Source organism: Carica papaya, chromosome 2 (assembly GCF_054855325.1).
Source record: "Carica papaya isolate Zhongbai chromosome 2, ASM5485532v1, whole genome shotgun sequence".
Classification (NCBI taxonomy): domain Eukaryota; kingdom Viridiplantae; phylum Streptophyta; class Magnoliopsida; order Brassicales; family Caricaceae; genus Carica; species Carica papaya.
This window is the reverse complement of record NC_142310.1, coordinates 13,791,194-13,817,531: the sequence shown is the minus strand read 5'-3', so window position 1 is coordinate 13,817,531 and position 26,338 is coordinate 13,791,194.

Genomic DNA, 26,338 nt, shown 5'->3' with positions numbered 1-26,338 from the left:
TAGTGTATACTTTCTATTCATGACATCTCTACTCAAGCTCTAATTGATACAGGTGCTACCCACTCTTTTATTTTTTATTCTTTTGTTTGTAAGTTAGATATTAGGCCTAAACCTTTAAATGAAGTATTAGCAATAGAAACTCCCTCTAGAGGTCTTTTAGAAGCTCATTGTGTGTATAAAAATTATAAAATAAAAGTTTCAGAAGTAAAACTGTCAGTAGACCTTATACTCTTAGATTTTTGCGTTCACCACAAATGAAATAAAAATCTTATGAATTGTTTTGTTATTTTTTAACCTCTGAATGAATAGGAATATGGATTTTGATCCTGCTGAATACACCATTCCTACTATTTGTAACTTTGCAAATGTCTTTCTAGAGGAACTACTTGTTTTATCTCCTCTACGGGAGATAGAATTTTTTCTCGATTTGCTTTCTAGAACACAACTTATCGCAAAGTGTACTTATCGCATGAGTCACACTAAGATCGCTGAACTTGAACACCAGCTCTTTGAGCTTCTTGGGTAGAGATTTATTCACCCCAGTCATTCTCTTTGGGGTGTCCCGTGTTATTTGTAAAGAAGAAAGATGGTTCCCTCTGATTGATTGTGTATAGACTATAGAGAGGTCAACCTAGTAACAGTGAAAAGTAAGTATCCATTACCTCGTATTGATGATCTCTTCAATCAATTGCAAGGTACTATAATTTTTTTGAAGATCGATCGCAGATCAAGGTACTGCTGGTTGAGAGTTAAAGAATAAGATATCCCGAAGATGGCCTTTCAATGTTGATATGGTCAGTACAAGTTCAAGGTTATGCCTTTTAGACTTATTAATGCCCCTGTTACTTTCATGGATCTTATGAACAAGATTTTTTGGCATGTACTAGATCAATACATTATCGTGTTCATTGATGACTTCCTAGTGTACTTTAAAAACCATGGAGAACACGTAGCTCACTTATCTCGAGTATTGGAAACCTTTTATCAGAATCATTAGTACGCTAAGTTCAAAAAATGTTCTTTTTGGTTGGATCGAGCTCCTTCCTTGACCATGTAATTTCTGACAAAGGAGTTTCAGTTGATCCATCCAAGGTTGAAATGGTGATAAACTAGAACCCACCAATAAATGTCACTGAGGTATATAGTTTTCTTAGTTTAGCAGGTTATTATGAGTGATTCATCGATGGGTTCTCCAAGATTATAACTCTGTTGACCCGTCTCACCAGGAAAGGTGTACCTTTTATTTAGGATTACAAGTGTGATGAAATTTTTGCTGAATTGAATTATTGTCTCACCTCTGCTCCAATGTTGATCATCCCTGACAATACTAGAAGATTTCAGGTTTACTGTGATTCATCTCACGTGGGTTTAAGATGTGTTTTGATGCAGAATGATTGGGTAGTTGTTTATGAATCCAAACAATTAAAGCCCCATGAGCGTAACTACCCCACTTATGACGTGAAGTTGGCGGCCATAGTCTTTGCCTTAAAGATATAATGCCATTATCTGTACAATTAGACATTTGAAATTTATACTAACCATAAAAATTTAAAGTATATATTTTTACAGAGATAATTGAATATGAGAAAGAGATGTTGGATGGACCTCCTGGAGGATTACTACTACAAGATCATCTACCACCCCGGTAGAGGTAATGTGGTCGTTGATGCTCTAAACTGGAAGGAGTCTGCTTTATTAGCCCCGTCAATGGCCTCTAGTTGGAAGTTAGTTAATGCAAATCAGGCACTCTACCTTAACCATTATGGCAATGGTGCCTATCTCACACATATCCAAGCTTTGCCTGGTCTTTTCAAGAAGAATTGGGAAGCCTAATCCACTGACCTAAAGATAACCAAAAATCTGAGTAAGTTTACTTCTAAAAAATTTCCTGATTTTAAGCTCACAGATGATAAATTGTGTAGATTTTAGGATTGTATTTGGGTCCTTACCGCCGTGAGGACGAATGTTCTCAAAGCTGCCCATGCCTCTAAATTATCCATCCACCACAAAGTACCAAGATGTACTGGGACCTGAGGCGTCAATATTGGTGGCCTGAAATTAAGAAAGACAATGTTGATTATGTCTCCTGATGCCTTACTTGCCAGTGAGTTAAGGCTAAACACTAGATACCCAATAGTTTATTGCATGCTCTTTCTATTTCAGAATGGAAGTGGGAGCATGTGACCATGGGCTTTGTCACCGGTTTACCCAAAACCTGTTTTGGTCGCAACGCAATATGGGTAATTGTGGACAGATTGACCATGACCACCCATTTATTACCAATTAGAATTGTAGATTCTACCAGCAGGTTAGCCTACCTGTACGCTGAGGAAATTGTTCGACTCCACGGCATTCCCTCATCCACTCTATCAAATAGAGATCCACGATTTACCTCCTAATTTTGGGACAGTTTTCAAGAAGCACTTGGTTCGGGATTATACTTTTGCATTGCCTATCATCTTCAAACTGATTGTCAGTCTTAAGCTACCATCCAAACACTCAAAGATAAGTTATGCAATTGTGTCATCAACTTTGGAGATAACTTGTATGAGTACCTTCCTTTGTGTGAATTTATTTGTAATAACAGTTATCATTCTAGCATTGACATGGCTCCGTATGAAACCCTGTATAGTACGCCTTATCGTTCTCCCATTTATTGGAATGAATTCGGGAACTAGCATCACATGGGACCAGATTACATTTAAGAGACTATTGAAGAAGTTGCCATTATTCAGAGGAACCTAGCCACCACTCAAAGTCGCCAGAAAAGCTATGCCGACAGCCATAGAAGACCCCTAGAATTTGCTGTTGGCGACCAAGTTTTCCTTAAGATCTTCCTTTACAAGGAAAAAATGTGGTTCGAGAAAAAGAGTAAGTTGTGCCCCCGTTATGTGGGACCTTTTCAGATTGTGGAATGTGTCAGACCTATGGCATACCACCTCGCTCTACCCCCAAAGTTTGTGGGTCTACACGATGTTTTCCATGTCTCCACACTCAAAAGGTACCACTCTGACCCTTCTAACATCATTCCTCACCAAGAAATGTAGGTTCAAGCAGACATGACTTATGAGGAGCTCCCCACAGAAATCCTTGGTTGGACAATAAAGTTTTACGCAATAAAAGGATCTCAATTGTGAAGGTGCAGTGGCAGCATCACACTCTAGAGGAGGTGACATACGAATTGAAGAGTGAAATGTGAGAGAAGTTTTCTGACCTATTCATGACAAATTTGGGGAACTAAATTTTCTTCAGGTGAGGGAAATTTAACACTTCAAAAATCTTCGTGTTTAATTTATAATGTTAACCCCTATTTATTCGGGCCCTAAGGCCATTTGAACACTTTAAAAATTTTAATGCGTTAATTTCTGGATAAAATTTAATATTTAAGTTTCATATTTATTTAGTTTAAATAATTATTAAAATTTATTTTTATTGATTAATTTTAAAGAATTTATTTTTAAAAATTTATTTAAAAAGGTTTCAGGAGAAATGAAGGAGAAAACGACGAAAAAATCCCGTGTGAAATGACTGTGAGAAAAACCCCCGCTCGCATGGGACGTGCACCGGTGCGCACATACGATTTATGTGGGGCATGAGGCCTGGTTTGCGAGCGCATCACATCGCGTGCAGATGGGTGCACGACCCCCTGCACCTTGTGTACGAGCTCTCCTCATGGTAGGTGTACGCACAGGTGGTTTTCGTGCAGTAGGCCTGCACACGGTAGGGTACGTGCAGTAGGCCTATGACGCGCTATAGGCCTATGCGCACAATAGGTTGGGATAGCGTGCATTGCCGCCTATTGGGCACTGTGTGCCACCTTTAAACACGCGCCACCGTAGGTTAGATGATGAGTTGCCATCGTCTGGGTGGCAAGCCTCCAATTTTTGTGATGTTATCACATCGCCGTTGTCAAATCATCCATCCATTAGTCACATCCATCAGTCATCACATCGCATCAAATCACTTTTACTTTCTCTCTCTTGACAAGATTTCTCCATTTTGCGTAAATCTAACGGTCCCTATTTTCTATAAATAGGGACTCCCTCTTCACCATTTCCACACCACTCCCACTTCATTCTTCCATCCACCAAAGAGTTTTAAAGAGAAAGAGAGCGATCTAGAGAGAGAAGAAGAGGAAAAAAAGAAGGAAAGACGTAGGAAACACTAAAATTTCGGTAATGAATTTAGTATTTACTTTTAACATACTAAGGAGTATTTTTAGATTAGATTAGCGAGTTTTAATTAAATGGTTGCATCCTTAATTTTAAATGCTTAAATAAAATTATTACATGTTAATCCATGTTTATATGAATGTATATAAACCGATTATTGCATGATTAAATAAATGCTTAATTTACATATGATAAATGTTGATGCATGATATATTGAACGATGAAGAAATAATAATCATGATGTTATATTTTAAGGATGAGAAAATGTATCGATATTAGCATACATCGTTCATAAAATGTCTTCATTAGACTTATCTAAGAGAAATTTTTGTTTCTCCCTTATTTGGCCTAAAAAGACGTGAGAGAACTGCTCCTTGTGGATGAGGTGTACCATCTGACAAGAGTGGTGATGCGATATGATTGTAGGGGTAATCTTTGGTGAAGTACGGTCGTGACCACAGTTTACTTATAAGACCACTATGGTTGGCACAGCCTTGGTCATAGATCGTGTTATTGTTTGGCATGCCGTAAACGTGCTATTGGTTTGGCAAGCCACAAGTTACTAATATAATATGAAATTAATTGGTCATTCCACATGGATAGTTGGTAATCCGTATTGTGTTTAGTAGATGAAAGTCAGAATGACTTCATACAAAGAATAAAAAATGAAATAAAGAGCATGTCATAATTTGTTTGATTTTCTCTTTTTTCAGCATGATTGATTGGATTGACATGATATGACTATGACATGAATGATTTGATGTTTTTTTTAATAAAATAAGTTATTTTTATAATTAATAAAGAGACCTCTAATATGACTCCGAATGGTAAGTAATGATGGTACTTATTTGAGATTTTTAATTACCTTTGAAATCTTAGTAATGTGATTTAAATATTATTTTTCATACTGAGTATGTGGAACTCACCCTTTACATGTCCCCCTCTAGATGAGGAAGATAGTAAGGAACCGATTGTTGACATACCCCTTGAAGCTTCTGAGGATCACATAGATCCATAAACCGTTATAAGTACATAGTTGTCCTGTATTTTGATGAGTCTATTTTTTGTAGAAGCTTGTAATTAATTTTATTTCTGCCTCAGTATTGTATGGAACTCTATTGTTATTTTTTAAGAGATTGTAATTATTTATTTCGCTGCATACATTTATCTTATATGAACTCATAATCTATTTTTGTATTTGGCACCCTTATGCTTTAATTAGCATTTGGGATGTTAGAGGGTCACTCCAGGTGGGAGACGCAGCTCGCATCAGATGCCCACATGGTTTGTATTGTACGGGCATGCAGATCTCATGTGGGTGCTGGGCGGGTACACGAGCGGGCCTACTTCTTGGGCTAGATCCACTTACCGGGTGTGCACCAGGCCTCCTGGGCCTTGGCATGTACCTAAGCTAGATGCCTCAATTGCGCAGGGGGTGTTGAACGCCTGGCTTGTTGCGCACTTACCCATGCTAAGTAGATGTTTGCACTATTTACGCACGTGCTTACATGCGCTAGTTGTGCGGAGTTGTCTATTCCGAGCCATCTAGGGTTTGACTACTTTTGTTGGTTCATAACCAAAATCAACCACCCCCTGTCAATGATTTTCGTCATGTAGACTGAACCACATCTCTGATACTTAGAGAGTAAAAAGGAGCTAACTACAAAGTAGTTACGAGTGCTATTAACATTTTTATCATTTTAGCAAATGATAGAAATCCCTTATAAAGTAATCGAGGGTTCGTACTTACATCAGAGGGCATAAGTTGGCAACCCTAAGTATCAAAATACAAAAGATAGAGTTCTTACAAAATACTACATCAGAGTGCAAACTAAACTATTGCACTCGAATTATATTCTAGAAATTTACTAAGGATCTGTGAACGGGTCCAAACAAGCTTTCAAAGGCAATCTGGGGAAAAATTTCTCAACTTCCACATCATCTGAGAGGGACAAATTATGGGTGAGTTCTATGTAAAGTCATTAAGGGAATTGGTATTTAAACCATACAGCTAAGGTTTAAAAAGTAATTATCCTGAACAACATTTTCATATAAACCTCTTAACTCTAAGGACTATTGCAAGATGAACATATTCAAGTATTTAGAAAACCCTTTTGCATTTCTTAAGAAAATCCAGTTAACAAATTATAGAACTAAGGAGAGAGAGCAAATAGCCAATGACGTAAGTAGGCATATTAAGTCATATCAAGCATATCAGAACATTATCAGGTATTCAATAAAAACCAAATAAATAGAATATTCAATAGTCTCGATATAAGCAGAAGAACCATCATAAAAAAATCATCCTATAATACCAACTAAGTATCATGGTCATGTATCTGCTTAGGGTAGAATGATCCCCGACTACCACTATGAATGACAGTTAATTTCTATTTCATATCGGTATAAACTAATAACTACAGCCGTACATCACCACTGTGGCCTTATATACCATTACGAATCCACTCTCATAAGAGGAAATGCCAATTCCATTTCCATATCCATTTTAGATAAAATCTAATTACAACAATAGTACATCACCATTGCGGCTCTTACACATGTAATCACGAATCCACTCTTATTAGAGGGAACACCATCATTTGTTTGTATTTTTCTTTAAATTTTATTTTCATTTTAATTTATTTTTCATTAAATATTTCAAGAATTTACTCTTATTTTATGTAAGTTAATTAAGCCTAATTTAAGAAAAAAATTAAGAAAAAGAAGGAGAATGAAAGGAAGAAAAACAAAACAAAACAAAAAAGGAAAAATTGAAAAAACAGCGAACCCATGCGTCAGAAGCCTACGTGCTGGCCCTGCACCTACACACAGGTCGCAGCTTGGGTGTCTATGTGGGCAATTGGGTAGCTTGCTTGCTACCACCTGTAGACCACCATGCTGACGTGACCCGCTGTCACATCGGACAGCTCCCCTTGCCATGTGGGTCCCATGACCACCCACTTTTCTCTACTTGATCTCTTTAATTTCTACCAAGTGATGCGAATCTGTCCCTCCTTGCCTCTTTATAAAGCCTTCCTCTCCTCTTCACTTTTCAACACTTTTCTTCTTTAATTCTAGCAAATCTAGATAGAGAAATAGAGGAGATTTTAGAGATATAAAGAAGTGGAAAGAAGTAGAAAGCTCACAAGACCCTTTTCTTCTTCACCCAAGAGACAAATCTAGATATGTTACAATTATGGTAAGAGATTCTTTATTATTTTCATTTACATTCCAAGTGTTGTTTTTAGTTAACTAATTTGGTGAAATTAAGGAATTGTTGAAATAGAATTCTATTCTTGTTTTGGTGATTAACTTTTGAATATATGAGACTTTATTCATGATGAATGTGTTATAATAATGATTTGGGATACATATGTGATTGACCATTTGTCTTACCTTTGGTAATGGCAAAGAGGGTTATTTTAAAAATCTGCCGCTTTAAAGAATATTTTGATGGTCAAATCAAGGTAAATGGGCTTTTCACAGAACATATTATTGAACCCCACTGGGTTCTTATTATAAAATACTTACAAATACGTGATGGATCTAAAAATGTGATTGTCATAAATGAATACTGAATATGAAAGAGAAAAGAATGAAAATATGTTCGACTATTAACTCTGAGGGGTTTCTATTTCTCCCACCTCTAAATAAATGTTGGTGAACCACTCTTTGCCAATGATCAGTGTTTTCCTCTAACGAGAGTGGATTCACAAAATGATATGTAGGGAGATAATGTCTGTTACATTCAGGGTACAAATTAAGGCAAATGGGTATTACATACAGATTCAACATAACGAATGCATGATAATATTTATGCAGCGGAATCAAACCTTAACAAATCCCTTACAAATATATATAATATTCCAAATACATACATCACTGAGGCAAGAAGTGGCAATAAAATATAAAATATAAGGGCCACTTCTTTCACTATGCTACTGGAATTCATCAGAGTGCAGGAACAGTCATGCACTCAGAATTGTGGATCCACAAGATCCTCATAGACTTCCAAGGGTAGGTATGCTTGCGGTTCCTCATTTTCTTCCTCATATGGTGAGGAATGGAAAGAGTGAGTTCCATATGTTCAGTAAGAAAAACAGTATTAAATTAACATCGTAAGATTTCAAAAGTTTATTATTTTATCTCATTGTCTAGCTTCCTCATTAACCTAACTCATCATTAGAAAAGGAAACCATTTATATGAATATCAAAATAGTACGTTAGCACAAAAAATAAAATATACACATATCATGCCAAATGATAGAGAGAATCAAATAAATTATAAAATGCACAGATATTTCGTGTCATGCTTCGCAAAATCATTACAAACTTCCATCTCTAAAGGCAGATACAGATTTTCAACTACCCAAGTAAAATGACCAGATCAGATACAGATATAGTAATTTGCTCAGGCTCACTTTCGACTGGCCAAACCATAGTATGATCTATGATCACGGTCGTACCAACCATAGTGGTCCTAACAGATATCCATACTCACGACATTACTTAGCCACGAGTGACCCCTACAGATAATTCACCACTTTCGTCAGAGGGCACGCCATTATCTATTAGGAGTGGTTCTCTTACGTCTTTTCAGACCAAATAGGGGAGGAGAAAATAGATACCTCAAAGGGCAAGAGGAATAGATACCCCTTAGAGATAAAAAGCCTAACGAGACACTTGATGCAATATACATGTCAATACATACATACTTCGGACCGCACAGACTTCATTCCACTTTTCTCTTTTTCTTTCTTTTATTATTACGAACTACATTTTATATTTATTACATACAAATTCATCAAATGTTAGTAATTCACATAGCATGCTTGAAAATTAGAACAATTCGACTCATTTGAATGCAGAGGCATGCAAAACAGACAAAAAAATAATCATATTAAATTTGTTTATATAAAAATACTCCTTAAGACGTCGAAAGTAATAATAGATTCCTTACCGAAACCTTATTGTTTTCTTCTTCAATGTTTTCCATTCTTTCTCTTCTTCTCTCACTATTTTACTATCTCTCTCTTTGTCTCTCTCTAAATCTCAAAAAATAGAAGAAATAGAAGTGTGGAGAAGAAGGGAAGGGAAGGTCAATTTATAGAATTTTAGAATCGTTGGATTCGCGCCAAGTGGAAAAATCCGGTAAAGAGAGAGGAAAAAAAGATTCTTGGCATAAAAAATGAGGGAGGAAAATTTCCTCCACCGGCGGCAGCAGCGGTGCACAAGCCTACTGTTGCGTGCGTAGCCTACTACGCGCAGGCCCCAGGATTTTTCCTGCGAGCTGGTTTTCCCCTGTTTCACCATTTTTTGATTTTTTTAAAATTTTTTCCTTTGAAATAAAATGAAAATAATTTAAAATAAAATAAAAATAAAGTTAATAAATATAAATAAAAATGGATCAAAATTACAAATCTCGAGAAATGTTAAACAGCGTAAATTAACGTAAGTTTAAAGCAACCAAAGGTCCAAATAAATAGAGTTTCCTAATCATTTTAGCACAGTGATAGATGGGGTGTTACAGTGTCAAAGTACGGTCGTGGTCATAGATCATACCCAATATCATTATGGAACTTTACTAATATGGTTATAGAATTAACCCAATATGATTATGGAACTGCCTCAATATGGTTATGGAACTGTCTCAATATGGCTATGGAACTGACTTAATATCGTTATGGAATTGTTCCAAAATGGGAAATAAACTTGCCCTAATGTGGAAATTGAAATGATTAAGTCATTCACAATGGTAGTTAGGAATCCCCTCTACCCTTAGTGGATATGTATTAGAACGACTTCGCATGAAGGTCGGTAACTTAATAAAATACGAATGTAGTTGAGTCAACTGTATGATGGTGTTTTAACTGTAAATCTTAGTTTCAATAACTTCTGTTGAATTTCTTGTTCATGATTTGTTCTATGATATCTCTATCTTTACTATATTGATTTGATCATTTTCATAAGTCAAATAACAGTCTTTTTTAAGTATTTAAAATATGCTCATTCGTGTAAGCTTATGAGGTAAGTCATTCATTTATGAATTTTAACGTTTCTTTTTCAAGTTTACTCACTCTTTAAACCTTAGTAGTGTAATATAAATATTATTTTCTTTACTGAGTTTACATAGAACTCACCCCTAATTCGTGCCCCCTAAATGATGAAAGTGATCCGCATTTCAATGTGATGCCCCTTAATTCTTGTCTGGATCCCTTCTTGGATTCTTATGATGATTATAAGTGCTTTATTTTGTCTGCACTCTGATGACACTTTTTGTAGCTATCTAAATGATTCCTATTTTGTATATTCATATTCTAGTAGCGAATCTTTGGCCTTAAGTGTAAAGTAGCACTTTAATTTTGTGTAAGGGATTCTTATTTTTTTGCTTCAATGTTAATCTAGTTTTTAGCACTCGTATCTGTTTCTGTTATCCAGCTCTTTTTACCCCACTAGCTATTTGGGATTTTACAAATGGTATCAGAGCATGATTCTTAGAAGAATCTCTTATACCAAGGCCTATAGTGTAGACTTAGAGAATACTTTAAGAAATTTTTAGAATTGAAAATGGTCTTTTCTATCTAGTCATCAAGTTTGTTGTCTCCTTTTTATAGGAACAATGACTTGAGGGAGACCATCCTTTGAACGCCTCGGGACCCGAGGACTCCTCGAGCCAGTCTGAGTTCACATAATTATTCCAAGCCATCTAGGGTTTGATCATTGCTATTGGTCATAAACAAAATTAGCCACCCCATACAAATGATTTTTGTCATGTAGATAAAACCATTTCCAAAAATATTTCTGAGTTTAGGAGATTAACCTTCTTTTGATGGTGGACTCGATCCGCCAACCACAGAAGCTTGTTGTGACATCCCCAATACTAATTATAGCATAAGGGTGCCAGATACCAACATAAAATACAATGCATTTAAATTAAATATATGCAGCAAAAAAATTTTACAAAACAAAAGCCTTTACGAAATATGAGTTCCCAATTACATATACAACTGAGGTCAGAAGTGGTGATAAAATACAAAATAATAAAATAAAAAAAGGATCACTTCTATTATTATGTAAATGGACTCATTAGAGTGCGGAACAAGACATGCACTCATCAACAATCATGGATTCACAAGATCCAGGCAAGCTTCAAGGGGTAACTCAGACAACTCATTGCAAACATTCTCTTCGATGTCATCTAGGAGGGCCCAATATAGAAAAGGTGAGTTCTATTAAACTCAGTAAGGCATACCGTATTAAATTGACATAATTAAGAAATTTTATAAAATTAAAAGCATTAAGATACTTATTTTTACTTACCATGTTTCAACGATCCATTAATGTAAGAAAAATATTTAATATCAAGATCATCAAATAACATAAGGATAATTCATCAAATGAGAAAATCAAACAAATTAGATAATAGTTGTTATTAAGTTTTTTACAATACTTTGCATAAAGCTCGTTACGAATTTTTATCTACTAGCTAATATGGACTCCCAACTACCACTGTGGTGACACTAACAAGAATTTACAGGTTCCTCAACTACAACATATTTGTAGCTCGCTACACCATAGCTTATTTACGGCTCGCTACACCATAGCTTATTTGTGGCTCGCTACACCATAGCTTATTTGTAGCTCACTACATCACAACTGATTTGTGACTTACCACACCATAACAGATCTATGACCATGGCTTTACCAACCACGGTGGTCCTAAAGACTATGACCATAGTTGTACTTCACCATAGTGGTCCTAAAAAATCCTACGCACTTTCGTGCCGTCATCCACAGGGAGTGGTCATCTCACATCTTTCTAGACATGGTGGGGACAATAGAAGTAGATAAAATAGTATAACAGATTAATTCATGTTTCATGTATCCACTCATATTTTTCATACCATGTCAATAATTTCATGTAATCTCTTCTCATATCAATTGTATTTCAACTTCGTTCATGAAATAACAAACTAAGTCTTTACACGATGCATGAAAAATTAAAACAATTGTCATAATTAATAACTGATCACACCCTCAAAATCATGCAATAAAATCAGCATTCATTTCTTTAAAAATCATGCCACAATCACGCAATAAAATCAATGTTCGTTTCTTTATTTTTCTAAAAATATATCTTAGAATGTGTAAGAAAATACCAAATCCCATACCGATACCGATGATTCTTTGTAAGATGGTCCCCATTCTCTTTAAATTTTCCTCATTTCTCTCTTTACGTGAATTCGTTCTGACTTTTATCTACTGAGGGCAATACGGATTCCTGACTACCCATGTGGAATGACCAATTCATCTTATATTATATCAGTAATTTACGGCTTATTAAACCATCAATATATTTACAGCTTGCCAAATGATGACACGATCTATGACCACGGCTGTGCCAACCACAATGGCCCTACATGTAAACTATGATCACGACAATACTCACCAAAGGTTACCCCTATAATCATATCGCGTCATCACTCTTATCAGAGGGTACGCCATCATCCATAAGGAACGATCTTCTTACATCTTTTCAGATCAGATGAGGGAGAAAACAAAGATTCCTCAAAGATAAAAAGCTTAACGAAACATTTTATTTATGAACCATGCATGCCAATACCAATAAATATCTCTCATGCTTAAAACATAACATCATGCTTCGTTACTTCGTCATCGTACAATACATCATGCATTTATCACATGCAAATTAATTATTATAGTTAAACATGCAAACAACCAGTTTATATACATTCATATAAACATGTATTAACACATAATAATTATTTTAAAGCATATAAATTAAGCATACCACCAACTAATTAAAATTTCATTAATTTAAGCTATAAATACTCCTTAGTGTGTAAAAATAAATACTAAATTCTTTACCAAAACCTTGGAGTTTTTCCTATATCTTTCCCTTTTTTAATTCTTCTCTTCTCTCTCTAGCTCTATCTCTCTCTCTCTAGAACTCTCTGGTGAATGGAAGAATGAAGTTGGAGTGCTATTTATAAAAAATGGGGACTGTTAGATTAGTGCCAAGTGATGAAATCTTGTGAGGAGAGAGGAAAGAAAAAGTGACTTGATGCGACATGAGGACACTAACGTGATGGCAGTGCGAAAACTTGAGGCACACTGCCAAAAAAATGTCAGCACATTGCCCAACCAACAGTGCATGCCCTAGCCTACTGCAAATGTTGGCCAAGGGCCTGTGTGAGTAGGCTCGCACACAAGGTGCATGATGTGTTGCGTGCGGACCGCGTGCCTCACACCCCAGGAGGATAGGATGTGCGCGCGGGTGCACATCCCGCACTAGCTGCGCGTGCACACGCGAGGTCCGCATGGGTGGGGAGGCCTACCCGCGGGCTTTTTTCGCAATATTTTTCTGCCATTTTCTTCTCTATTTTTTCTAAAACCTTTTTAAGTTAATTTAAATAATTTTAACAAATTTTAAAATAATTTAAAACAATTATTTAATTAAATAATCAACAAACACATTAGTTTCAAAAAGAATTTCATAAATAAATTTTAAACTATTTCATTCAAAAATTAAAGTGCAAAATTTAAAGAGTTCAAATGGCCATAAGGCTCAAATAATTAGGAATTTTATAATACAATTAAGCATAAAGGTTTTCGAGGTGTTATATTACCCCTGCCTTTAGAAAATTTGGTGTCCCAAATTTGTCATGAATAAATGAGGAAACTTCTCCCACATTTCGCTTTCCAGTTCCCATGTCACCTCTTTTGGAGGGTGATGATGCCACTGCAACTTTCACCATCGAAATACTTTTGTTGTGCAAAACTTTATCGGTCCAACCAAAGATTTTCGCGGGGAGCTCCTCATAAGTCATGTCTGCTTGAACCTGCATTTCTTGGTAAGGAATGATATGATAAGGGCAAAGGTGGTACCTTTTAAGCATGGAGACATGGAAAACATCATGCAAACCTGCACACTCTGGAGGTAGAGTGAGGTGATACACTATGGGTTCGATACATTCCAAGATCTGAAAAGATCCCACATAACGGGAGCTCAACTTACCCTTCTTGCCAAATCACATCTTCTCCTTGTAAGGGAAGATCTTAAAGAAAACATGATGACCAATAGCAAAATTCAAGGGTCTTCTATAATTGTTGACATAGCTTTTCTATCGACTCTGAGCGGTGGCTAGGTTCTTTCGAATAATGGCGACTTTCTAAATGGTTTCTTTAATGTAATTAGGTCCTAAGTATCACTGGTTCCCAACTTCATTCTAGCAAGTGGGGGAATGGTAGGGCCTACCTCACAGGGCTCCATATGGAGCCATATCGATGCTAGAATGATAACTTTTATTATAAGCAAATTCACATAAGGGAAGGTACTCGTACCAGTTGTCACCAAAGTCGAGGACACAAGTGCACAACATATCTTTGAGTGTCTGGATAATATGTTCAGACTGACCATTGGTATGAGGATGATAGGCAGTACTAAAATACAATCATGAACTAAGTACTTCCTTAAAATTGTCCCATAAATGGGAGGTGAATCGCGAATCTCTGTTTGAAACAATAGATGAGGGAACACCATGGACTTGAATAATATCCTCGACGTGCAGGTAGGCTAACTTGCTGGTGGAGTCAGTTGTTTTGATTGATAAGAAATGGGCAGTCTTGGTTAACCTATCAACAATGACCCATATTGCATTGCGACCGGAATATGTTATGGGCAAATCGGTAACAAAGTCCATGGTCACATGCTCCCACTTCTATTTCAGAATGGGGAGGCCTTGCTATAAACTGCCGAGTATCTAGTGTTCAACCTTAATTCACTGGAAAAACATTGGGAGACATAGTCAACAATGTTTTTCTTCATTCCAAGCCACCAATATTGACGCCTTAGGTCCTGGCATATCTTGGTACTCCCGGGGTGGATGGATAACTTAGAGGCATGGATAGCCTTAAGAACATCTGTACTGATAGTGTTAGGGACCCAAATACGATCCCAGAAATGATATAACCCATCATCAGTGAGCCTAAAATTAGAAAATTAATTAGAAGTAAAGTTACTCAGATTTTTGGTTATCTCTAGGTTGGTGGATTGAGCTTCCTAAATCTTCATGAAAAGATAAGGCAAGACCCGAATCTGGGTGAGGTAGGCACCATTGCCAAAATAATTAAGGTGGAGTGCCTGCATTGCATCAACAAGCTTCCAACTAGAGGCCATTGTCTGGGCTAACAAAGCGGACTCATTCTGGCTCGAGGCATCAGCACCACATTACCTCTACTGGGGTGGTAAATGATCTTGCAGTCATAATACTTCAAGAGGTCCATCCAACGTCTTTGTCTCATATTCAGTTCACTCTACAAAAATATATATTTCAAAATATGGTCAGTATAAATTTCAAATGTCTAACCATACAAATAATCACGTTATATCTTCAGAGCAAATACTATGCCGCTAGCTTTAGGTCATGAGTGGGGTAGTTACGCTCACGGGATTTTAGTTGTCTTCATTCATAGGCAACTATCCGACTGTGTTGCATCAAAACGCATCCCAAACTGACGTGAGATGCGTCACAGTAAACCTGTAATTGTCCCGTATTGTTAGAAAGGATCAACACTAGAGTAGAGGTGAAACAATAGTTCAACTCAACAAAAAATTCTTCACATTCATAATCCCAGACAAAAAGTACATCTTTCCTAGTTAAACCAATATGTACCTTAGCAACATTTGTTGGCAGGTTCCAATTAATCACAGTTTAAATCTTGGATGGATCCACATAAACTCTTTTGTAAGAAATTACATGGCCAAAGAAGGAGACTCAATCCAACCAAAAAAAGCATTTGCTAAACTTCGCATACAAATGATTTTGACGAAGGGTTTTCAATACTAGAGATAAGTGATTTTCACGTTTTTCATGGCTTTTAGAGTACACCAGGATGTCATCAATGAACATGATGACGTATTGATCTGGTGCATGCTGAAAAACCCTATTCATAAGATCCATGAAAGCAGCAGGGGCATTAGTCAATGCAGAAGGCATAACCTTGAACTCGCACTAACCTTATTGATATCGAGAGGCCATTTTAGGGGTATCTTCTTCCTTCACTCTTAATTGATAATACCCCGACCTGATATCAATCTTCAAAAAAACTGTAGCACCTTTCAATTGATCGAAGAGATCATCAATTCGAGGTAAATGATACTTATTTTTTACCGTCACTCAGATAAGTTCTCTATAGTCAATACACAATCAGAGGAAACAATCTTTCTTCTTTACAAATAACACCGAGGCACCCCAAGGGAATAGCTGAGGTGAATAAATCTTTGTCTAAGAAAGTTAGAGGCTGGTGTTCAAGTTCAACGAATTCAGTGTGACTCATTAGATAAGTAGGCTTTGAGATTGATTGAGCTTTGGGAAGTAGATCGATAGAAAATTTTATCTCTCGTAGGGGATGTAGACCAGGCAGTTCCTCTGAAAAGACATATGGAAAGTTACAAATAGTAGAGATTGTATATATGGCATGGTCAACATCTATATTTCTGTTTATTCAAAGGTCAGTAAAATAGCAAAACAAAATTAAAAAAAAAAATCATTTCATTTTTGGTGAAATGAAGTGTTACAATCTAAATTTCACAGTTAATGATTACTCTATATTTATCTAACCAATCCATACCTAAGATAACATCAAATCCTAAAAAATTCTAATAGTATAAGATCTACAAATAATTCTACTCATGAGGCTTTTATCTTATAATCTTTATACATACAATGAGCTTCTAGAAGACCTCTAGAGGTAGTCTCTATTACTAATACCTCATTTAAAGGCTCAAACTTAATATCTAATTTACAAGTAAAAGAATAACAAATAAAGGAGTGGGTTGCACCTATATCAATCAGAGCTCGAGGAGTAGTGTTATGGATAGAAAGCATACCCTGAATAACAGCAGGAGTGGCAAGGGCACCGGGCCCATCAAGGTGGTACACACGACCCTGGGCTATTTGTCTAGCCATGTCCTTCGATTGCTGGGGATTGGTTTTTATAAAGTGTTGAGTGCTTTTGCACTTATAACAGGCGTTGTTCAAATGCTGACAGGGTTGATCACCATGCAAGCATTCACAATGCTGACATGGTTGGATAAGTCAGGTGGGGTGTCCTGTAGGTGGAGGCAAAACAGGAAGAGGGGCACTCGAGTTGTTTATCAAAGTGACTACTAACTGGGTCAGGCAATCTTCTTCTTGGTTGTTGAGGTTGGTGTTGTTGTTGCTAGGTACGAAATCGGGCAATGCGTTGGTGTCAGGCGAATATAAGATCTTTAGCCAACTGGGCATGTTCCAACACCTCGGCATAAGAGCTAGATCTCAGCATCACGACCTAGTCATAAATATTGCCACGAAGGCCCTTTAGGAATTTTTTAACCTTACAACTCTCAAGGGTAACCATTAGTGGGGTAAACCTAGACAATTGGACAAATCGGGCTGCATACTAAGCAACCCTTATGTTTCCTTTGTGGAGGTCCTAAAATTCCTCCTCGTTCTTTTCTTGAACATAGATAGGGAAGATGTTTTCAAAGAAAGCATTCATGAAAACCTCTCAAGTGGTAAGGGTAGGCATGACTTCCTTCTTGTGCTGCCACTAATATTCGGCTTCTCCAGTTAACATGAAGGTTGCTAGGGGAACCATTTGTTCCTTAGTCAAGTCTAAGATGGAGAAAAGTTTCTCTATCTACAGGATCCAAACTTCATCTACTAAGAGGTCGAGGCCTCCTTCAAAGTGGGGTTGGTTAAGCTTCCTAAACTTAGCTGTGTTATAAGAGATATATCTCTTGGTCGAGCAATAGTCAGGGACAGGAGGGTGTCGGCAGTGATTTGCTCAGTTTTGGCCTACAGTTAAGTTAAACCCTGGATGGCTAAAAAATACTCAGTAAATTTGGCCCTAGTTCGATGATCCGGGGCCTCGGGCCTCTCGGTTTATTCTACAAAAGGTTTTCCTCGCGTCATTCCTATAAAAGAAAAGGAAGACATGAGTTGGTGGTTTAGTTTTCGAAAAGAAGAAATATCCTAAGTATTCTAAAGTGGTTTTCTAACTACAACCTCAGTTATAAAGGATTATTCCGCAAAACTGCTCTGATATCATTTGTAACATCCCGGATACTAATTAAAGTATAAGGGTGCCACATATAGAAACATATACGAGTGCATGTAAGATTAATCTATGTAGTGAAATAAAATATTATAATCCCTTATAAAATAATAATAGAGTTCTCATTCTTACAATATTGAGGCAAAAACAAAATTCATTCCAAGGCTCTACAAAAGATGGACTCATCAGAATGCGGGACAAAATATGCACTCATAATGGTTCACAAATCCACGGGATCCTCAAATGTTTTAAGGGATAGATCAATGATCAGTTCCTCACTATCTTCCTCATCTGTAAGAGGCATGGAAAGGGGTGAGTTTCACATACTCAGTAAGGAAAATAGTATTTAAATAACATCAATAATATTTTAAAAGTAACTTAAAACTTGAATAAAGTACCATAATTACTTACCATCGGGAATCGTGATAGGGGTCAATTTCAATAATTATAAAAATAATTTACTTTATTAGAAAAAAACACCGAATCCATCATGTCAAGTCATGTCATAGTCATATCATGTCAATCAAATCACTGTTGCTAAAAATAGAGAAAATCAAAAAAATCATGACATGCTTTTATTTTTATTTCATTTCATTTTATAAACCAGATGGGTGGAAAAATAGAAACTTCTCAGAGATAAAAAGCCTAACGAAACATTTCATTTATGAACCATGCATGCCAATACCGATAATTTCTCATGTTTAAAACATAACATCATGCTTTGTTACTTCATCATCGTATAATATATCATGCATTTATCACAAACAAAATAATTATTATAGTTAAACATGCAAATAGCTCGTTTATATATGTGATACCCCATACCTTTATGCTTCATGTGGTAATAAGACTCCATTTTATTTGGGCCTTTGGCCATTTAATTTCTATGATGTAAAATTTCTTGTTTTATTTTATTTTGAATTTTTGCCATTTTTCCTTAAATTATAAAAATTTGTTTTAATTTCCATATTGTTATTTTATTTTGTTTTTTAAAAAAAATTGGAGGTTTCTAACTAAAAGAGAAAGAAAAAAATTGGAAAAATTACCCTGTGGGTTGTGCGCACACAAGGCTAGTTGATCGTGCATTCAGACACGCAGGTCAAGCCTGCGTATGCATCCCACACACATGTCCCATGCATAGTGCTGTTGTGACAAACGCGCCCTGCTCATGGTAATGCTCACTACCCCTGCTTGCCGCACGCACAGGCCAGAGCCTACCACGTATAGATTGTGCACCTCGTGCCCCACACAGATGGGATGTGTGCGCAGGCACATGTTTCTCACTAACTGTGCACACGGATGCATGAGCAGTGCGGGGGGCCCTCACAGGCGGGAAGGGCCACCCATGAGTTTTTTTCGTGGGATTTTTCCACTATTTTCTTCTCCATTTTATCTGAAATCTTTTTAAGTTAATTTAGAAAATTTTAGCAAATTTCAAATTAATTTTTAAATTTTTTTAATTAAATAATCAACAAACATGTTAGTTTCAAAAAGAATTTTGTAAATAAGTTTTAAACCATTTAATTCAAAAATTAAAGCACGAAATTTAAAGAGTTCTAATGACATTAGGGATCGAATAATTAGAGGTTTTACAATACAATTAAGCACAAAGATTTTCAAGGTGTTACAGATCCTAGAAAATGCTACGCGCTTTTGCGCCATCATTCATTGGGAGTGGTCAGCTCACGTCTTTCCAAACAGGGTGGGGACAACAGAGGTAGATAAAATAGTCTAGTAGATTAATTCATGTTTCATGTATCCACTCATATTTTTCATGCCATGTCAACAATTTCATGAAATCTCTTCTCGTATCAATTGTATTTCAACTTTGTCCATGAAATAACAAACTAAGCCTTTACATGATGCATGAAAAATTAAAACAATTGTCATAATTAATAACTCAGCATACCCTAAAAATCATGGCATAATCATGCAATAAAATTAGTATTCATTTATTTAAAAATCATGCTATAATCACGCAATAAAATCAACGTTAATTTCTTTATTTTTCTAAAAATGCATCTTACAATGTGTAAGAAAATACTGAATCCCTTACCAATACTGACGACTCTTTGTAAGTTTGTCCCCCTTCTCTTCAAGTTTTTCTCCTTTCTCTTTATAAGTTTCTCTCTTTAGAATTTCGGTCTGAGAGTGAAATGGGTGAGGAAGAGTGGGGGAGGAGGTCCCTGTTTATAAAGGAAGAGAACTGTTGAATTGGCAACAAGTGTTGCAAATCCATGAGGAGACATAAAATAAAGACGTCATCATGACATCATTAGTGTCAATCAGTCAAGGGGAGGTATGACTCCCGAGGCAACGGTGGGGGAAGCAGCGATGGCAGCGTAGGGCTTGAGGCAGTAGCGATATGAGGCTTGAGGCGATGGAGATGTAGGGCTCGAGGAGGCGACGACAACATAGGGCAGTGGTAGAGCATGGTATGAGGCTCAATGCTGGGCTTGGTAGGCATGTAGCTAGTTGGCGCGCTTGGACGGCATGCTAACTCGTGCGGTGGGCTATTCTCGTGCGTGTACCAGCGTCTTGTGCCTATCGCATCACATAAGCGTACATTGAGCCATGTGCCTGACGGATGCATCTATGCTCGAGATTCATGCATATACTGTGCGCGGTGTAACGCCCAGGCAGATGGGTCATGCACTTGTGTCTTGCACCTATCGCATCACACAGGCGTGCATGGAGCCATGCTCCTGACAAATGCGTCTATGCTCGGGATTCACACGTAGACTACGTGCAGTACGACGCCCATGCGGATTGGTCGTGCTCATTGCGTCCATTTGGTCATATGTGTGTGCGTGCGAGCGCAAAGCCCGCAAGGCACTCCTGCACGGGCATACGGGCAGGCCCATGCAGGTTAGGGGGTTTTCCCATAGTAATTTTTTTCCAATTTTTTTCCTCTTCTTTTCTCTTTTAATTTGAAAACTTCAAAATTTTAAAAATAAAGTAAAATAAAATAAAATAAAATAATTTGATAAAGATTAAAATAAAATTTGATAATTTAAGAAAAATTTGTAGAAATTCAAAGTAAAATAAAATGAAAAAAATATTACATCATAGAAATTAAATGGCCAAATGCCTGAATAAAATGGAATCTTAATACCACATGAAGCATAAAGGTGCATGGTGTCACACTTTGATTCTTCAAATCAAAAAGTTTTTGTCTATTTTGATCCTAGCTAATGAGCAGAAGGTCCGCTTAGCTGCTTTTATGTTTATTGGGGAAGCCGAGCATTGGTGGTGGCTTAAGAAAGATGTCTTGCCGACTCCTATCATCTGAGATATTTTTATGGATGCCTTTGTTGAGAACTTCTTTCTAGTTTATGTACAAGAGAAGAAAGAATAGGAATTTCATGATGTATGCTAATGAGGTATGATAGTTAACTAGTATGTTGCTAGATTTGTTTAGTTATCCACATTTGCTCCCATAATGGTTGTCACTGAGAGCCAAAATGCTCAAAAATTCCTGAAAGGTCTTAGAGCGGATATTTTTGACCGAATTACACTGATGTAGCCTAGTACCTATGTTGAAGCTCTTTAATATGCTCTTTTGGCTGATGGACTCATTTCTACCCAACATTAGTGCATCACTCACATATGTGCTCAACAGCTGGCCGAGATAAGGATAACTAATCTTGGCCCCGATAATGCTAATAAGAAACCTGAATTTCATTAGAATTCGGGAAGCCCAAGTAACGGATCAGGAGATTTTGAAGAACATCGATAAATTTACCTCCAAAGAAGCCCACAACTTCAGAATGACCAATGATGGGTTGTGTAAATATTGAGATCGAATATGGGTACCAAATGACCTCGATCTTAAGTCAAATATTCTGAAGGAGGCTCATGCATCCAAGTTGTCCATCCACCTAGGAAGTACCAAGATGTCTCAGGACTTAAGGCACCATTACTGGTGGCTTGGATTCAAAAAGAATATTGTTGATTATGTCTCTCAGTGTCTCACTTGACAAAGGATCAAGGCTGAGCATCAAAGACCTGGTGGTCTTTTGCAAGGTCTCCCCATCCCCAAATGGAAGTGGGAGCATGTAACTATGGACTTCATCATAGGTTTATCAAGGACTAGTGCGAACCGAGATGCCATTTAGGTCATTATACAAATTGTCCAAGTCCATATATTTCCTCACTAGTAAGACCACGTACACAATTACGAAATTAACCTAACTGTATGTCAAGGAGATCATTTAACTCCATGGTGTTCCTGCTTCCATGATATCAAACCAAGATCCTCGTTTCACTTCTCACTTTTGTAATAGCTTCTAAAAGCCCTTGATACTAGCCTATACTTTAGTACTGCTCATCACCCATAAACTGAAGTTAAGAACAAGTATCTCCCTGTGTCGGATTATATCTAAGAAATAATTGAGAAGGTCGATATCATTCATAAACACCTCGTCACAGCTCAGAGTTGCTAGAAAAGCTATACGAACAACGAAAGAAGGCCTTTGGAGTTTGTTGTGGGTGACCATGTTTTTCTTAAGGGCTTCCCATATAAAGGGAGAATGCAATTTGGAAAGAAAATAAATCTAAGTCTTCGCTATGTAGGACTTTTTGAGATCGAAGGACATGTAAGCCCTGTGGTGTACTACCTTGCATTAACTTCAAAATATGTAACCTTACATGATGTCTTCCATATCTCTATGCTTAAGAAGTATCATCATGATCATTCGCACATCATTCTGCGTCTGATGGTTCCTATCTGTGTGGACATGGCTTATGAAGAATGCCTACGAAGATCATTGATCAAATAGACAAGGTTCTACTGTAACACCACAACTTTTTAGTGGTTAACAAATTTTAAATTTTTTATATTTCAAGACTTCAGCCATATAAAATTTTGTTGAAATTACAAGCTCTTTTATTTTAATTATTTTTCCAAATTTGTATCTGAATTAAACCGAAATTTCAAGAGATAAACAAAAAAAAAGATAAATGGTTCAGGGAAAACACGACTCATGGCTCATAACCGCAGACAATCTGCACAGGCAGGCTCGCACAGTATGCCTACCGACACGTGCGACTATGTGCCCGTTATGTGCACAGTGTATAGCACAACATGCTTGTGTGCGCAGTAGGCAGCCTGTACGCGCACAGTGCGCAACATGGCTGCTTTTCGGCAGGCAGTGCTACTGCGCACTATCACCTACTGGATGAGGCAGTTCTGTCGGTCAATGGCCACTCTTGACCTTTCTTTTCTTCTTTTGACCATGCTTGGTGGGGGCCAAATCCACCCCTTCTCTCCATTTTGCCGATTTTTGCCAAATGGCACAAATCTCACCTTTCATTTTTTTATTTAAACCCCTTGCTCTCCATTTCCTCCACACCATTCTTCCTTCTTCAATTTTCTAAAATTTAGACAAGGAAAGAAGAGAGACTTTTATAGAGAGAAAGAGGAGGCTTTTAAGAAGAGTAAAGAGCAAGAAAGGAAAGAAAAGTTTGGAGTTTCACAAAATCATTTAATGTATTTCTAAAAGTATTCCTTCACTACTAAAAGACTAAGTCAATCTGGTTATGGTAAGGGATTCCTTAGTATTTATTTCTAAACCTCTAAGTACTTTTTTTAGATAAACAAAGTAATGATAACGTAAGATAGTTATGAATGCTTGCTTGGTGGCATATTTTTATTTGTGTTGGTTAATAAACTATTTGGTGATTTTTATGCTTTGTTTTAAACAAGTGACAACGATAATAGAATTTTTATGGGTATGGATCTTTTGCCTTACACTTAGTAAGAGTAAAGAGGGGTATTTTAAGGAGCCCTGGCTATGAGAAATATCCCGATGGTCAATACCGAAGATAATGGATTTTTGGCCAAAAGGGTTGGACCCCCATCAGGTTTTGAACTTGAGGCATGATGCATGAGAGTTTGTTACATGATTGAGATGCATGAAATCTTATGTAAAGTGATGTTTTACATGGTTGGACTTGCTGATTTGACATTTAATTCTCCACAGTGTTTGGTATTGTTTAATCATGGAAATATTGAGCATAATACATGAAGACTAGAAATTGCATGCAGGTTTGACCCTTCACCTTACCTTGAAAATGGTGAAGATGGTTACTTTAGTAGACCTTGGTTCAAGAAATCTGAGTAAAATGAACCTTTGAGCCAAATATATGAAATGAGCCTTCGGGTCAGACATGAACCCTTTGGCCGGATGTGTGAAAAAGTGGCCTCTAGATTGGATAAGTTATGGAATCCCTATGGATTTAGAAACAATTACATTGACCATGTAGCATGCATTTGAAAGGATATGAAATTATTGTAAGCATGAAGTAAACAAGCGAAAAGAAAGAAGAAATATATTCCACTATTATCTCCAAAAGGTTTTTGTTTCTCTACCTCTGAATAAGTGTTGGTGAACCACTCCTTGTAATGATTAGCATTCCCTCTCACGAGATGATACACATTAGGTATATATAGGATCACCATGGTGAATGGATTGCCATGGTTAGAGTTTAGATGGGGAAATGATAAGGACACAGGAATGGGCTAGTAATTCACAGTGGCAGTCAGGAATCCCTTCTACTCTAAGTTGATAAATGTTGTAATGGCTTCGTATGAAGGTCAGTAAAAGATAAAATAAGATTTAAATGAGGTTTAGAGCATTATTTTTAATCAATATGATGATGTTTCTATTGCATAATGCATCGTTAGTACCTCTTGATATCCCTCTAACTGTCATTTCATTAAACTTCTCTATTTATTTGGTAAATTACTTGTTTGAATATGTGGGATATAGTGTGTTTGCATAAATGTCAAATAATGGTGTCTTTAGCATGGCTGAATACCTGTGCATCTGATTTTCATAAAGACAATGGTTTTCTATATGATTAAATGACTCCATTCCATGACGAAACCCCAAGATAAGAGGTATAAATATTTTATTCAAATTGCTTACTCTTTAAACCTTAGTGGTGTGATCTCAAATACTATTTTCCTTATTGAGTTTACATGAAACTCACCCCTAATCCATGCCCCCCAGGTGTTGAGAAAGTTGAGGGTTCTCTCTTTAAGTCACCTCTTGAAGCCCAGCTAGACCCAGTACCAGACTCTTGATATTACTCTAGGACATAATTCGAGTGCAATAGTTACTCTGCACTCTGATGAGGTTTCTTGTAAGGATCCTACCTTGTATTTAATTGTCATCTTATGGCTTGGTTGTAAGGAACTTAACTTAGAAGGTTGTAACAGATTTCCTAATTCTGGTTCAATGTCAAAAATTCTTTTTTACACTCTTAACTAGTAAAGTACTTGACTCACTTTTACCAATTAGGTATTTGGGATGTCACATCTATGCAACAAGAGGATTCCCATGGTCAAGGTACTATGGCAGCATCACACTTCAGAGGAGGCGATGTGGGAAGTGGAAAAAGAAATGCAAAAACAGTTTCCTGAATTATTTTAAACTAATTTAAATTTGGAGGACCAAATTTTTATAAGGTGGGGGGAATGTAACACTCCAAACCTTTGTAGAAAATCAAGATGTCAAACTCTATTATTTTGCACGTTATGGCCGTTTGAATTTCATCAATATTTTACTTTAAATTTTATTTTCACTTTAATTTATTTTTCATTAAATATTTCTAAAATTTACTCTTATTTTATTTAAGTTAATTAACCCTAATTTCAAAAAAAATAAGAAAAAGAAGGAGAAGGAAAAGAAGAAAAACAAAACAAAACAAAAAAATGGGCGCCTGCGCAGACGACTGAGCAACTTGCTTGTTGCCATCCGAGAACCACCATGTTGACATGACCAAGCAGCTTCTTTTGTCGTGTGGGTCCCATAGCCACCCACTTTGCTCCACTTGGTGTCTTCAATTTTTACCACCTCGTGAATCCGACCCTCATTGCCTCTTTATAAAGCCTTCCTCCCCTCTTCATTTTTCACCACTCTTCTTCTTCAATTCTAACAAATTTAGAGAGAGAAAGAGAGGAAATTTTAGAGATAGAAAGAAGTGGAAGGAAATAGGAAGCTCACAAGACCCTTTTCTTCTTCACCTGAGAGATAGAT